This window comes from Condylura cristata, unplaced genomic scaffold (assembly GCF_000260355.1).
Source record: "Condylura cristata isolate star-nosed mole 26May11 unplaced genomic scaffold, ConCri1.0 scaffold00022, whole genome shotgun sequence".
Taxonomy (NCBI): Eukaryota; Metazoa; Chordata; class Mammalia; order Eulipotyphla; family Talpidae; genus Condylura; species Condylura cristata.
In genome coordinates, this window is record NW_004567123.1 from 11,429,424 (window position 1) to 11,443,791 (window position 14,368).

The following is a 14,368-nucleotide window of genomic DNA, read 5'->3' on the forward strand; positions in this document are numbered from 1 at the left end:
CAGGAATTGACTCGCCTGCCCCAGAGATGATCCATACAGCGCAGCAGACCTCTCCTGACCACCCGCTGCTCCCCTCAGTGTACTGTTTCACTGTTCATAAGTCAACGGCATTAAAAAATTGTCCTCTTTATTATAAATACTTCTCCAGATAGCTTTATGCTCATCTTTCTTTTTCTAGCGATTCAGAAATGGAATATGTTGCTTCATGAGTGAGTGAACTATGAAGCACATGAAAACAAGTCATTTGTTAACTGATAACCTGATTATTAGAATGATCCCCATAGAAAACAAAATATTTGTGTCCCTCCCTGGTGGCACAAAGGGTTAAAGCTCTGTACTATGAAGCTAGGGCAAATTCGATCCTCGGCCAGGGAGTGACCCACATGGCACGGCAGACCTCTCCTGACCCATCCACAGCTCCCCTGGCAGTGTACTTTGTCAGTCCGCCTATTCTGCTCCCCTCTCTCTCTGGTGAATCCTCTCACTGCCCCTGCACCTCTGGCCTAAACTCCAGTTTTGTATGCATAAATAAATAAATCTTTTAAAAATTTTAAAGAAAACAAACTATTAAACTATCTGAGCATTGTCTAAATAAAAAAATGTAAGATCTCTTTTCTCCCTTATTTTTAATTTCCATAATTTATGTTTTTTAATATATTCTGAGAAAGATCTACCGATTATCCTTTGATTTGATCATTTGCTATCTGATTGTAGTTATTATCTATTGTGTCTTAAATATACTTTAATTTTTAAAATGTAGGGCTTTCTCCTTGACTATTTTGTAAATATAAAATTACTGTATGTACAAATCTCTTCAAATCTTTCACTGTCTCCATCCATTTTCTTGCATATTATTGCACACAACATGCAATAATGTAATTGCTTATCACATTTCTAGGAACTGCTGTATTTTATTTGACTTAAAAAATGATGACACTGATTTTCTATGAACTTCACATGCATACTTTACATAATTCTCCTAACAATTTTTGAGTTGTAAGTTGTTATAACTTTAATTTTACAGATGAAAAAAAAATTAGAGAATGTGGAGATAAAGAACCTAAGCCAAAGTTAGGAATACACTAGAACCCAAGGTTTCATCTAAGGATGTCTGGCTCCAGAACTCTCATTTATAACCACTGAAATATACAAAATTGTCAATTGTCTAGCAGCTTACAAATATTTTAAAAGAAAAAAGAAACAGTGAAAAGACAGTATGCAGCCAAAATGAATAGAAAACCAGCCCTCTTTGGTAACTGGATGAAAACAGAATAATTTATTTCTTGCACTCAATATTCTGCTCTGTGTATATGTCTGTGTTCTTGTGTTTATGTGACATTGACGTTTTATCTCTTTACTTAAAGTGATTTTTCTTTGCAAAATTATATTTCCTCAATCCCTTGTCCTCATCATGCTGTGAAAATAGCCATTCAGGAAGACCTCCTGCCCCTCCCTGCTGCTGCAGTCACACTTCCTCCCGCACCCTGCCTTACACGTGTCGTTTTAGCTGCAATTCCAGCCCTTCAGCGTGTTCTAACCTTGGCAGCACTGACGTCAAGAATCGAAGGGAGTATGCTGTGCCAGACCCAAGCTTTGGCTACTAGCACTTCCTGTGGAAGCCAGCCTCTTTCTGGCTTAGCATTCGCTCCCATTCCTGACCTCATTCCTGCTCCCAGATCAGCCCTCCGCTCTATTCATGCATTATTTGAACTTTTATTAAGCTACAATGGTCTTGTCTCCTGTTCAGTCATAACCCATAGCAAGAGTTCCGTCATTCCAGGAAGGTTAAGTGATACCGGCTTTCTTGGTCCCTATAAACATTAAGGTACCATGCGCAAGTCAAGATTTTCTATGTTATTTTTGTAACCGCAAATACATTAGAGTGTGGCCCTGGGTGGGCAGAGAATGACAATGCACGGTGAATACCCTCATCCAAAATTACCATCTGTGCCCCTAGCTCCCAGGGACACTCTAGGACCTAAACAGGAAGCAGCATAGCAACACTGATGCCCAAGTCTTGTACCATCTTTGAAACTGAGACATGAAAAATGCTTAAAGAATTAATGTCCTTTGGCATTATGGATTTAGGAAAGCTTTTCCAAAAGCAGACTGGCTACTTCTGGATTTGGGCAGAAGGATAGGCGGACTTGGTAGGGGAGAGAAAAAGTATTGCTGAGTTCTATAGTATGTATTGTTTCCTATCACCTTCACTATCCCATCTCTTGAATAATTGTGAAAATTGCAATATTTTAAGTGATGCCCAGGACAATATTATTTTCATTATTATATTTCTTCCCCCCCCCCCCCCCCCGGTTTCTGCAAGCCTAACACTGCCACAGATTTTCAAAACTAAAAAATGTCAAACCTGGTAATTTCCTTAGAAAACATCTAATTCAACTCTCCACTTGACAAATATGAAAAAGGGGAAAAAAAACTAGAGAAAATAAATGACTTTGACAAAGCTATATGATTTTCTTAGAGTAATGCAGGTGTGAAAATTAGCTTTCTGGGTTCCAGGTCCAACAGGTGCTTACTATAGGTCTAATAAGAATTAAGTAGGTCAAAGGCTACAGGCCCTGAAAGGCTTTCCACAGTGACTGCATGAATAGCACTTTCCTTGGTAAACCACATTAATTCTTTGTAAGTCTCCAGATTAGACATTGAAATAAGCAATCAGAAAAGTAATACTTTTATGTCATCCTGTTTCAACAGTCTTGGCAATTAAATATACCCAGAAATTTCTCCAAAGTTTCCTTCTCAGGACACCAGTCCTGACTTTTATGAAACAATAGTGACCACTTCCCACTCAGCTGTCTTCTTAACAACACTCAGGTCACTGACTTATGCTGCTTAAATTTTTCTCCATAGCACTAAGTACTACTTGTTATATCACAAGCGTTTATTTATTGTTTTTTTTTTTCTTTCCTCAAACCTCAGAATGAGTTCAAAATGGATAAGATACTTGTGAAGCACTGAGAATATTTCCTTATTGCTAGGGTTGTCTGATGTTGATGATATTGAACACTGCAGAAAAACAAAAAGAATTCTGTTAAGAAGTGGATACATATGAGAGAACATAGGTAAAGTAAAAGGTAAAAGGAGGGAGTAAAAAATCATGTAAGATAAAAGAAACCATTAGCCCAGTTTACCAGCAAAGCTCTAAAGGGATGATCAGAAAACAGAGACCTAGAAATAGAAATAGAACATTATGCAAAAGGCTATTTGTTGCTGTAATTATGTGGTGTAACAAGTCTCCCCCAAACTGGTTCAAAACAATAAGATTTTTTGAAGCTAGGTTCAAGTGGGCCTATGGGCATCTCTGGAGGTCAGTTTCTCTTGACTGATCTAACCTCAGCTAAGACAATGGGGGGACTGGAATGACATGGCCCTGTCACTCTTGTCTCTAGCAGGCTTATCTAAGCATGATGTCATAGCCATGACAGAGGAACACTGAGTGAGCAAGAGAAAATGCACAAGACATTGCAAGGATCACCCAGAACAGGGACAGGATAACCATCACTAGTGACCCAGGCAACTCAGGAACAGATGTAAAGGTAGCAAAACAGACCCCATCTCTTGATGGGAGGGGTTTCAAACAGTCTAGACTAGGAGGGATAAAGAATTGGGGTCATAACTGCAGTCTCCTGCAGTGTGATGCTTGAGAGCACCAAGCAGGACAATTCCAGGCTCAGCATCACCTCTCCTTGAAGACAGGAATGTTTCCCATGGACCTAGAGTTTGGAAACTCTGGTTCCATACATATATAGGCAACTGTTCTCACGATAGTCAGTTCATATAGGTATAGGAAAATACACACACTTGATCAGTCACTCTCTTTAATACTGTCTTGCTGGCTGCACATTCAAGTGTTCTTTCCTACAATGATGATATGATGAACAGAATGGGCGGCAAGCTCAATGAAATGGCATCAAAAGGAAAATGTAACATGGATCTATTTGGGGATCATCCCAGAGTGACGTAAGGGATTAATGTACAAATGAGTGAAGAATGTTCTATCACCTCTTTTCCTTAGTGTCCAAAACTCTGATGGGGTCCAAAAGCATCCATTTTCCTCTTTATCTCCCCCCTTCTTTAGCCATTAACAACTAAAACTCATCTATTTATTTATTGAAGAGACTGCATTGCATTGGCCCTGAATCCCAGACATCATCTAAATAGTTGGGAAAGAAGACTCAATCATTTTTTCCCAGGGAAGCAGCCTAGCACCATGGCTCACCCTGTGGCCCCTGGATATCCCTCTGGCCCCATAGGCCCCAGCATCCATCCCTAGACTCCCTTAGTGATTCTTGGCCTCGTGCAGAGCTCATCATTATTTCAGGAGGAGAAAGACCTCCTGTGGGCACCACTGTCTCCTCTCAGAAAGTGTATTGTTCTAGGTGCAAAATAAAGAGAAAAAAAATGAAAACCAAAGTCTTGCTCATACACTTACTCTAGAGGGGAATTCCAATCACAGAGAACACCCTGTCCCTTCCTCCCACCTCTTCCACCCAACAGAGGAGGAGGAACTAGCCTTGGGGAGGGAATCGATTTCCTGTTCCACTGTCTGTAAGTACATTTTCCAGACTAGTCCTGACTTTACAAATTCAGAAAACCTCCAGGTAAGAAAGAAGCCCAGCATTGGGCTAGCCTTGTGCTATGATCCTGCTGCTTCTAAGTGAAATGCTTACAGCCTGGAGGGAAATGGCAAAGGCACTGGGTGATGAAGAGAGCATGTGCATTGTTGGTTGATAAACAGCTTTGTTCATGGCAGCTTGGGGTGGGGGGTGGAGGTAAGTGGTTGTTTTCCAAGGGGTGTTATCAACAGGAAATCTAACGGCAGTAATGCAGCAGGAGATTTTTGCCTAGTCTCTTGAAACAAACTTCTGAGAACCCTAAAGATAACTGTCGCTCACCTTCCAGACTCATGAATCATTGACAAGCTGTAACTATCCTGTGAGGAGGAAATGAAGGGGAGGGGACATCAAATATATATCAAATAAATCACACCCAATGTAGCACCGAACTCCAGAAACTCCAGTGAGAGACAAAATACAAGCTCATGCATTTAGTTAAATTGTAGCGCTGTGATTGTATGTTGAGGGAGAGTTGAGAACTAAATAAATAGCATGCTTCTGAGATCAAAACCTTGAAACCTTAACTCTCAGTTCTCTCCCATTTACTCCCATCTTCACCGAGAATATATTACCCTGTCTGAGGGGAAATAGAGTAAAAAGGTGGGGGGAGACCCTAAAGGAGATAAAGCTATAGAGTGCTGTGTTCCTGACTTCCTTAGAGACCAAGGTAGATCTTGAGAGATTTAATTTTTCCCCATTAACTTTTATGAAGCCTGACTTGGCTGTAATGTTTCTTAAATGCCAGCCAGTTTCCAGCCAGGATTTTCCAAGTGCATCTAATTGCCCACTTTATCACAGGCACTATCAGGTAAATGGCGTTCCACCTCCGCCAAGCCTGCTGAAGGCTGACACCCGGGACTTGTCAGGCAATGGATCACAGAGCTGGTGTGGGGGCCCTGACAGCGCATTCCTGCATGAGGGTGACAGTAAATTATGACATCTGCCAGGAAGATCGGAACACGCTCTGCTCCCGGATGCACCTAAACTACACAACCAGGAAGGCTTTTAGGATGTGCTTGGAAATGCGTCCGAGGGCTCTTAAAGGGACAAAGAGTCTCTTTTCTAAGCAACAGTGGAGTGGAGCTGTGTCCTGGACATTTGACATTTGCTTTTTTTCTTTGATGGTATTTAACTAGTCATTTTCGTCTTTGGATGCATACTATTACTTAGCAATGAAAACATTTTCCAGAGTTTGAATTATGCTTCTGTCCACCCTTGGACCCTGAAAGAAGCCTGAAACTTCTATCCAAACTTAGACCCAAAGTTACAATGATCAGTCATTATCATGCACACAGCCTGGGTTAAAGAAGCTGAGAATGTATATCACTAGGTCAGTTGTTATGGGCCTAAGGGAAGAGATAGAAAGTGCCTCTGCAGGACCTTTAACCTAGTTTAAGCACCCTCAAAACATGTTCTTCATTTTGCCAAAATCTTCTCAAACTTCTCCCTAATAATTTTTATCATTCATTGCCGGTTGGTGTCTATGGGTTATGCTTTATATAAGTATATCTTTTTGTCTAAATCTTGTCAGGACTGACATTAAAACTTGACACCCAGAAAGACAAAATAAAACACCAAAATCAATTAAATATTCATTTTTATACCATTCAAGCTAGATGGTTTTAAATAGAGTTGGTGGGAGTAATGTTAAAATAAAGGAGAATAAATGACAGGAAAATAAAGGAGAATAAATGACAGGGAGCATGAAAGTACAAAAGAAATAATCATATATTGAAACTTTCGATGTTTTCAATTGGAATTTCAGAAAAACTCTATATGGCATAAGAACGTTAAAGATGTACCTGAAATATTTCATAAATTTCTTTAAGTTCAACAATATAACATAACTAAACATGCCACAAAGACAAGAAGTTATGCTTAAGCCCATATGGGCCATGAGATATGTTTCTATTTCAGTGAATTTTCACTCAGATCTTAAGCTTATAAAGAAAAAAGGTCCATTTAGAGGTATAAATATCATATATGCTGATATACAATGACGACAATACATTAAGAGTCTAAATTTCCACATTCACGAGTGTATCCTGGGGACCCCGCACCCCCAACTTGAGAATGAAACTGGCTTTGATTTAGCAACACTACTGCTTTTGCAAAGATGTTAAGATTTGGGTTAATTTTCCATATAGAAGCTTATTTTTTTCATTATCCTGAGCAAATCATTTAACATCTTTGTGTTTAATGTTCTTTCTCATCATAAATGTGAATGGGACTAGTTTGTGAAGCTGTACTAGTGAATAATTGAGAAACCAGTCATAACATAATTTCATGAAACTATGCAATGCCTTTATATTTATTCGAAACAGCGTATTTCTTGAAAGTTGTGCAGTGCTTTTAGATAATGAATAAGAAACGGCAGTGTTTACTTTATTCTGCGTTTGACCTCCATTTATTGGGTACTGAGGGTACACAGACGCTCTGCTAACACCACTGGTGTCCACTAGAAGCAATGTGACATGGTCATGAGCACTGGAAGGATAAACTGTCAAGTCAAAACCACCATCTATGCATCCCTTTCTTCCAACATTTACTGAATAGCCACTGCCTTAAGACATTTGTTGGATGACTGACGTGGTGTGAGCAGATAGACCCAAATAAGCAGATTATACTGCACTCTATATTATGACAAAATAATTGCCTGAAACTATTTTTGATAAAGGTTTCTGGAAGATCTCAGAAACTTTCATATATGTACTTAGTTCTGTGCCTGGAACTATTTATACATAAATGACATAAATGTCAAATTTTTTTCATAATAATAGTTTAACATATAATGGCCTGGGTACTGCTTCCCCTCACTGTAGTTTTTGGCAATATTGGAAGTAAGTAAATAGATGGATACACTTAACATAAGTGACCAGGAAATGGAAAAGTTGACGACTCATTGTAAGCAAGCATGACTGGTAAAATGAGGTTGGTTCACCACAATTAGAAGCAATAAGAATTTCAGGGAAAAAAATATGAATGGATGTGGCATCTTCAAGCCTTCCTTACGTCACAGTCAATATTTCAAAATACTAATAAAATACCACCTATACTCAAATGCCTGTTGGATACATTGAAATAAAGAGATCTGCTTTGTTTTGATTTTTTTAAGATTCAGTGGTTTCTTCGCCATTCTTCTCGAGTTGCAACCCTAAAATAAATAAGTAAAACTTCTTTGCTCTGTTGAAGCTTTCCAGAAAGTGTTATTGTTGTTGTTTCTGAGATACACAAAAACTACATGATCCACACTGACAGTGAAGATCAAGTGTAAGTGTAAATACACTTTAAAAACAATATATTTTATACTATATTGCAACCATTCAGTTACTTGAAATTCCACTGAAGAATTAGGTTTTTAATTTAGATGAAGAATTGGGCCTTTCGTTTAGATAAACCACGAACACTATTTTCATGCAAAAGCTCTGGCTTTCCTAAAAGACCCATAAGAGTCTGGAATTTCTCCGGAAAACGTTTTATCCCAATCCACAGCTACCAATATCCTTCATTACACTTGTTAACACATTGTGAAAAAACACAATAATATGGCCAGAATGGACTCCAGTTTTCCAAGCGGTTTGATTCTTTTATGAGGGTTCCATAATTTCTTGGGGTTTTCCAGCTGTTTTTTGATCATTGGTTCTGCCAGTCTCCCTTCCCAGACAGAAACTGGGACACTCAATGGTGGTTGTGGTAAATTAATAAGGAGAAAAAATAAACAGAAGGCCCTTTTCCCATGTTTTTTTTTTTTTTAACTTTGTAAATCTGTTCACTGTACAGTTAATTTGGAGCTTGCAATGCAGGAACCCTGTCTGGCTTTTCTAATTCATCATTTTCTCCTGATGTTATTTCTTCCTTAGAGAGTCCACAAGTGGAATTCACAGCAGGCAAGTGAATGGATGGTCCTCTCTCCAGGCTCTCACATTCCTCCAGGACATCTGGGCAACTGGAGTCAAAGGCAAAGCAAAACTTTCTAGGATTTCTACCATCTGATCCCATAGGTTTAATATCATTTAAATTAGTGGTAAGAAAACATTCTCTGTAAATACTTAGATAATATATGTTTTTGGCTTAGCAGGCCATGTGGTCTCTGTCACAATTACTCAACTCTGTTGTTGTAGCTTGAACATAGTCATAGATAATTCATAAATAAATTAACATGGCTGTGTTCCAATAGCTTTTTTATGGACTCTAAAATTTGAGTTTCCTATAATTTTCATGTGCTGTAAAATGGTCTACTCGTTTTGATTTTTTCCCAACAATCTAAACATGTAAAAGCATTCATAGCTTGTGGAGTCATGTAAAAACAGACAGTGGTTAGATTTGGTCTACATGTCATAATATACTAATGTTGTTATAAATGATCAGTGCCTCAAATTTATGTCTCATCCCACAGTTGATTATTGATACCTACTTGTTTGTCCCTCAGATAACTTCAGGGTCCTAAATGGAAGTTGTGATTCTCTTCTCCTCTGTTTTTTTATTGCTGAGTTCTTCCCCATTGAGTAAAGTACCTCACAGCTTCCACAATTACTATAGTTTGTTATTATACTTGGCAATCCATTCATCACTAAATTCTATGGATCTCATTTTCATATGTACCTCAGTTCTGCTTAATTCTCTCCATCTGGCCCAAGCTACTCTTATCTATTAACTAGATCTTAAAATCAAAATGTGCCTTTCTACCTATCTGCTAGAGTTTTGCAAAATGAGTTATTATCATGGCTTCTGGAACATATAGAAATCATGTGTTCTATATCAACAATATGAATAAACAACTTAGAAATTCCCATGCTACCTTCTTCAGGTGCATGGTGTCACCATACAGCATCTGAAATTGCTAAAGGATTAGGCATAAAATCATTGATGATGATCCTTCAGTGTGAAAAATTATCCAGGTTCCTAATTAAATTCCTTAAAGCTTTACCTGTGACAAACTGTACTTTGGCCTCATTTCCACCCCACCTGTGACAAATGTCATCCTTCTTCACTATAATTTAGCCTAAAAGATCTCTGTTCTGCTCCTGTCCACAATTCACCTTCTCTTAGTCCCATGCCTTTTCTCACTCTTCTCTCTGCTCTGGATGTCTTAGTGCAGTCCCTTGTAAAGCTGACCTATTCTTATGCTTCCAGTTCGATTTATTGGCCACTTTATCCAGAGTGGGCATTGCCATCTTCTGCACCTTGATAACATCCCTTAAAGATCCCAGTATTTAACTATTTTGATTGCCTTTCTTTATAAGCCATTTATTCTGTCTCCCATATACAGTATAAATGGTGTAAATAGTAGATTGTTGGATTCATTGTCTCCAAAGCCCAACTCTAGCAGATGGTGGTTACTTAAATATTAAATAAATGACCTAATGAATCTTTCAACTTAAAATATAAGCCAAGCATATGTTGTAAATTTTAAGTGCATGAAAAATTTGAAATACTCAGAAATACTACACTCAAAGACATACTTTATGATATGGTTTTCATTTCATTTATTTATTTACTTATTTAATTTTGCTTATTTTATAAGTATATCAATTAATACAAAAAACACATTTATTATTAGAAGTAGCAGAACTGCAAATGTTAATAAAGGAAATCCCACCCTGCTTAATTTTTTGTCTCTGGTTTTCTAAAACATGCTCTGCAGATCTACACTGAAACATGCAGGTTTTATTCCACCAGAACACTAGGTTAGAGAGAAGCTGTTAAAGAGTCCCTCAAGTGGAACTCTAGGGATAGTGCTTTGGTTGAGTAACTACATCCTGTCTGAGTCACATATCTCTCCATCCTATTTTTTCTGCTTTTCCAAAAACAATATGATATATGACCTGGACTGATTAAATACAAAAGTAAAGTTTTTGTGTTATAAATATTTAAAGTATTTTCAAAAGGAGTGAGTTTTGCAAGATGGAAGTGCCTTATGTTTATACATACACACGCACACACACGTAGACTTGTTACAATCTGGATTGAGTAAGATATTGGCTAAGATAAATTCCTGAGATGATTTTTTTTTGCATAGACAGAACCCTTGCTAAATATGTCAGCCAACACTTCCACTGTGCTGTAATGACCAACAGTGGCTAACACCCAGCAGCACAGCTGTATTCTTCGTTTGACTTATACTTGGGCTGCCTCATTTCCACACTAACTGTGCCTCAGCTCCACATGCAAACTCTATCACAGAATCCAAAGAGAAGCAGCAGCAGTCTGATTTTAATATTATTATTATTTTATATTTTTTGCATCATTCTTCATTTTGGACATACCTTTCTTTTGGCAGAAATAAAACAGAATCACATATGACACTTCACGCTTCCGAAGTGGTGTGTTGCTTCATTCACACTCTGCTGATGACAGCTGTGAAGGGAGAGCACTGTCACTGAGCAAGGAAGCCAATCTTCTCAAATCTTCTCAGGGAAGTCACTGACATTTACATGACAATAAGTAGGGATTTATAATTCCCCTACAAAAAGGGGGTTCTGCATTAGGTATGAAAAACAGCAACAATTAGAAGGAAAAATAGTAAAGAGAATGTCATCTAGAGTTGTATGTAATGATACCTGCACCTGAAATAAAACAATTATTTCTTTTGTTTGCTTTTTTTTTAAAGATTTATTTATGCATACAGAACTGGGGTACAGGCCAGAGGTGCAGGGGTGGTGAGAGGCTTCACCAGGGATAGAGTGGGGGAGCAGAAAAGGCAGACCAACAAAGCACACTGCTGAGGGGAGCAGTGAGCTGGTCAGGAGAGGTGTGGGGGTGGGGGTTGAACTCATGCTGAAGTGGCTTTAGCTTCTTAGTGTGGAGCTTTAACCCGCTGTGCCACCAGGGAGGGCCATGAAATAAAACAATACTTCACAGCAAAATACTGTTTGGGAAACCAAATAGATACAGATATTTAGTAAAATTTAAAATGCTGATTTTTTTTTTTTTTTTTTTTAAGGAGCAAGTTAAATAGCATAACTTGGGAATACAATGCCCAGTGATACAGTTTTAGTGGGACTGGTCAAGAAGTTGTACTTAATGTCAGCAGGGTGGATCAGGGAATCACTGATGATTGTTCTCCTCTGACAACAGCCATCTCTTAGAACTGTGGTGAGCATGATTACATTGAACCTTAGGCTAAAGGATTTACTCCTTTAGTCAAACCACAAAATATTGATTGGATATGTGCCCAGAGTTTATTACATGTGGGATACCCAAAGTTGTCTATATTATAGTTGTCAGGCTGAATATAGCATTCATACAATCAGTATCAGTAAACCACAGAAAAGTTGCTTTTTCCTTGTATTGAGAAAAAATAATCAAGAAAAATTTTCTCCTAGAAAGTTTATTTTAACAAACTTTTGTTTTTATTATACTGATATTGCTTATTTTTTTTATTTTTTTTAAAAAAAGTACATGTGTGAAGTATGCTGTTAAACTAGGAAAGCTGGTTTAAACCCTTAGTTAAAATTGGGCAATTATTGAAATAGATAATTGAAAAATGACTGATTTCTTAATTAAGTTTAATAATAGTTTACTGAACAAATTAGTGATTAACTTCAATAAAACGTTCTAGTCAGTTGTGCGTGTAGAAACAGACTATAATGGCAGGAAATGATAAAATGAACTTTATGTAGAAATTCCTATTTTCAGACTTGAAAAAACTAGCAAAACATGAAAATATATATGGAATAGTTGTCTGAGAATGTGTGACAGCTACCATCTCAGGAATTCTTTGCCCATTATTATTTTGCATTTAAATCCATACAGAACAAACTAGAAAGGATATCAAAAGTTATTCCTAGAAAAACTAACGATCTCTCTCCCCTGTTTCTAGCTACCTACTTCTCTTCCCTAGAGTCACTAATTTCTCATGTAACCCCCATCTGATCATAAGAAAAATCATTTGTGAAATCCCGGTTGAAAGCATTCTCCAAGATACCCAACAGTATTCCTCAAAACTATCAAAAGTAAGGAAGGAGTCACAGTCAAGAGAAGCTTTGTGAAGACATGATGACTAAGTTCCAGGTGAGATCCTGAAACAGAGAAAATGACATTTTGCAAAAACTAAAAAACTGATTAAGAATGGATTTTATGGTGATGGGAAACCCGCGGGGATTACAATCGAGATGGAAAAAAAAATGTGCAAAATGATGTAAAAATAAACTTTGTAATAAAAAAAATGGATTTTAGTTAATTATATCTTGTCTATATTGACTCATTAGTGTACCATAATGATGCAAGATAGAGTAACCAGAAAGCTTGATGTGGGGTTTGTAGGCCCCGCTATATTATTTTCATAATTTTTTCTATAACTCTATCACTACTATAAATTATTTATAAATAATTTTAAGGTATAAATCTTTGTAATGTATGTCTCAGCTAATCCCTGAAGTAGTATAGCCTTGTTCCCCCTCCCTTGAATTTGGGCTTATGTTGTGAATTGCCATAGCCAGTAAGTGCATGTATAAATGGTGTTGAGACAGTTCTAAACCTCGGCTTCAAAGACACCTTGTAATATCTGTTCCTGTTAAGGAGTGAGAAATGTGGAGGAGAAACCAGTTATTCCAGATGTTGTCATCTACCCTTCGATCTACCCATCTAATGTCAGTCACACCCCAAATATTCAATATATGGGAAATGGTGGGATCTTATACGTTGAAAAACGTACAATTAAATTGCTTGGAATGAATGATGGTTCACAGATGAGATCAGATAATTTCCTGGTGTTAGCAGCTGTAAGTAATTCTCAAATGATTAGTGTTCCTATACAAATGGCAATCACCTGGCTTTCAGCAAATCGCCTAATAGAGTAGGTTTTCTCAGTTGGTTTCCTTCTCCATTATCTCTACCCTAAAGCTTACATACTATATTTAGGAGAGACTCTGTTTTGTCTAGCAATATGGGGGGAAAAGGGATGCCTAAATTACTTAATGTGCCCAATTGTGTACTTTTACTCAGATCTTTAGAAATATCTGCAAGAGATGCTAACTAACCCGCATTTCCAAAAGTGTAAATATGAGGAATGGACAAGAGTCAAGACAGATATGAGTGCCTTTTTTTTTTTTTTAAAGACTTACTTATTTGTGCATACAGAACTGGGGTACAAGCCAGAGGTGCAAGGGTAGTGAAAGGATTCACCAGACACAGAGTGGGGAGCAGAACAGGCAGACCGAGGAAGTACACTGCTGAGGGGAAGCAGCGGGCGGGTCAGGGGAGGTCTGCTGTGCCCTCTGGGGTGGGCGGGGTTCGAACTCATGCGGAAGTGGCTTTAGCTTCTTAGTGCAGTGCTTTAACCCGTTGCACCACCAGGGAGGGCCATAAGTGGAATTATACCAAACTAAGTCATCAAGACTTCTGTGTCAAGAACCTAATATTTATGACAGAATTCTCAATCTAGGGGGAGGAGAAATTTGCCTTCTCCCACACTGGATTTAGCAATGTTACAATGCGGTGGAAGATGTCCAGGATCACAGATGGGAAATAGACAGAAATCAGCTTGGAACATCTATGTAAGTCCCACAGTGTCACAAATGTGAGAAATGTTATTAGCAAGACTGAGCTGCAATTATGTTGCTGGGACCCAGAAGGAGCATCAAATGTTTTAATCAGGGAGATTGCCTGAATATGTTATGCCTCATTCTAACTCATGAGGAGTAGGCACTTGAAATCTGATTTAAACTTGTATAAACTACAGGTCTTTTATAGAATGATAGTAATTCTAGCTTGTTATCCAATAATTATGTACT

The 14,368-nt window shown here is 37.9% G+C and overlaps 1 long non-coding RNA gene across 1 annotated transcript in view; it reads left to right on the forward strand.

Annotated features, from left to right (window-relative positions):
- Nucleotides 1–12,753, forward strand: part of LOC105853954 — a 310,503-nt gene extending 297,750 nt beyond the window's left edge. Inside the window, exons 5-6 of the long non-coding RNA XR_001145691.1 lie at nucleotides 8,495–8,658; nucleotides 12,457–12,753. This is a non-coding gene — a long non-coding RNA (uncharacterized LOC105853954). The remainder of the gene's footprint in view (nucleotides 1–8,494; nucleotides 8,659–12,456) is intronic.
- Nucleotides 12,754–14,368: the final 1,615 nt, after the last annotated feature.